The 2,523-nt window shown below is 36.5% G+C and overlaps 1 protein-coding gene across 3 annotated transcripts in view; it reads right to left on the reverse strand.

Annotated features, from left to right (window-relative positions):
- Ulk2 (unc-51 like autophagy activating kinase 2) overlaps positions 1 to 2,523 on the reverse strand; it is a 90,071-nt gene that overhangs the window by 71,098 nt on the left and 16,450 nt on the right. The gene's annotated exons all lie outside the window — the stretch shown is intronic.

The raw sequence follows: 2,523 nt of genomic DNA on the forward strand, positions 1-2,523 counted from the left end.
CTCTCCTGCCCGGGCTGGCTTTGAACCGTGATCCTCAGATCTCAGCCTCCTGAGTAGCTAGGATTACAGGCGTGAGCCACCAGCGCCCGGCTTCACTCAGCTTTCTTGCACAGAGCTAGCACTTTACCACACACTTTTTGCTGGTTAATTTCAGATGGGAGTCTTACGGGCATTTCTGCACAGGCTGGTTTCAAACCCTGATTTTCTAAGTTTCAGCCTCTTAAGTAGCTAGGATACAGATGTGAACCACTGGAGCATGGCCTGAGATTCATTTAATTCAGTGTCTAAATTCTAACACTGTTCTTATGGGGAATAAGAACAATGACCTTGTTTAATCTATTTAAACATAAACTATAGTAAAAGTTCATATGTATCAATGAATATAGTATGTGTTCCTCTCAACCTAATCCTAGAAACTAAAATTGGCACACCAAAAACTTAATATTTTAAAGACCATGCCAATATCAAAATTAATTTGTATTCCTGAGAAAATTAACATTGAGAGAGTGGGCTTGGATAAGGGCTAATTTAGAATTTTTTCATTGTAAACTTTCCACTAGTAACCTTTTTCTTTTAAAAATTATAAATTGTTGGAAGTGGCACTGTAGCTCAAGTGGTAGAGCGCTCGCCTTGAGCTGAAGAGCTGAGGGACAGCGCCCAGGCCCAGAGTTCAGGCCCCACGACGGGACCCAAAAAAAAAAAAGAGAAGTGAGTTGTGTGAGGGCATGGGTGGAGTAAGAAACTGATAATCACTTTTATTCCTTTTTTTACACCAATAATTGAAGTCTGTGAAAAAGTATTAAACCTCTCAAAACTTGGAACTAAGGCTGGGAAGATGGCTCAATGGTAGAGTGCTTACCTCACATGCATGAGACCCTGGGTTCAATTCCTCAGCACCACATACGCAGAAAAAGCTGGAAGTGGTGCTGTGGCTCAAGTAGTAGAGTGCCAGCCTTGAGCAGAAGAGCTGAGGGATAGCACCCAGGCCCAGAGTTCAGGTCCCACGACTGACACCCCCCAAAAAAATTTAACTAAAGAGAATTGATTTGCATTTTTGTTTTCACTAGTTTTTTTTTTTCTTTTCCCTTTCCATCTTTACTGCTCAAGGTACCAACATGGGTCTGAGCACACAAGTATTCTATGAATGTGAATCTCCTTTACAAGCCAGGAAATAAACTCCCCTTCATGTTAGTCAAATAGTTAATAATTTTACAAGCACAAATTAAAAAATAGGATAAATTCTTATGTGAAAGCCTTGAATCCAAGCCACCCTAGGCTAAGTCCGTGAGACTCCACCTCCATTTAACTAGCAAAAAGCTGGGCTGGAGGTGTGGATCAAGTATTAGTACCAGCAGTGAGAAAGCAGATCTCTTTGAACACATCTCTGTCTTTACAATTTCCAAAATATGTTCTATATAATCTTTTTATGTACAATCTTAAAAAGTGAAAATAACATTAAAACCTGGAAGAAGTCAATTAAATAGTTTTAAAAATCACTTAAATGACATGCCAAATGATACTTCATGATTTTAAAAATCATTTTACTGACAAGCTGACATTTGTTATATTCAAGTTTAGAAATTCCATGGTTTAAATCAGAATAAAGGGCAATAAAGTATTAGGGATAAAACCAAGGTGGACTGCCTGTCTAGAGCCCTTCCTTACTTGGCTTCTTGTCAGCAGCACACTCCTCTGCAGAAATAAACTTTGCCTTGCCTTCTCCCCCACAAAACAAAATCCATGGTTTAAAATTACCAAATAATTTTCCTATGCTATTCATATTCTATACTCCCTTTTGTTATTCTTTGGGGTTCTTTTCCTGATGCTCACTGTAAAGGATAAAAAAAAATCAAAATACACTGAAACATACACAGTAAACTCTTCTCTATCATCCTGAGAGACTAACACTTAAAAATCGTGAGCACAATCTTTCAGATCTACTTTCTTATAGATATTAATTTGTATATGAGTGGGTAAGTAATCAATGCTTACAACTTTATTTTGTAATATTTATTTAAAATGATATTATAGCTGTGCATTCATGCCTGTAATCCTAGCTATGACGAGACTGAGATCTGAGGGTTGGTGTTTGAAGCCAGCTTGGGCAGGAAAGTCTATGAGACTCTTATCACCACCAGAAAACTGGAAGTAGTGCTGTGGTTCAAAAGTAGTAGAGCAGTAGCATTGAGCAAAAGAGTTCATTCAGAGACAGCACTCAGGCCCCCCAGTTCAGGCCCCCACAACCAACAACAAAAAAATAAATAAAATTATACTGTAAATATATAAATATAACATGAAAATATTAAATATTAATAAAATAATATATAAATATATGTAAACAAATAAAATTATTTTGTAATAGTAAAAATGGATATATTTTCATTTCATTCAGTCTTATATTTTCATTTCAGAGTTCATAATAATTTTTCCATTTTACAATGACTGCAGTTGCTTATAGTTTGTTCTTTATCCCATCATGTATTATTACATATACCAGAGATTTAAGTGTTTGTGTATGCACAT

This window comes from Dipodomys ordii, unplaced genomic scaffold, assembly GCF_000151885.1.
Source record: "Dipodomys ordii isolate 6190 unplaced genomic scaffold, Dord_2.0 Scaffold31, whole genome shotgun sequence".
In the NCBI taxonomy this organism is placed as follows: domain Eukaryota; kingdom Metazoa; phylum Chordata; class Mammalia; order Rodentia; family Heteromyidae; genus Dipodomys; species Dipodomys ordii.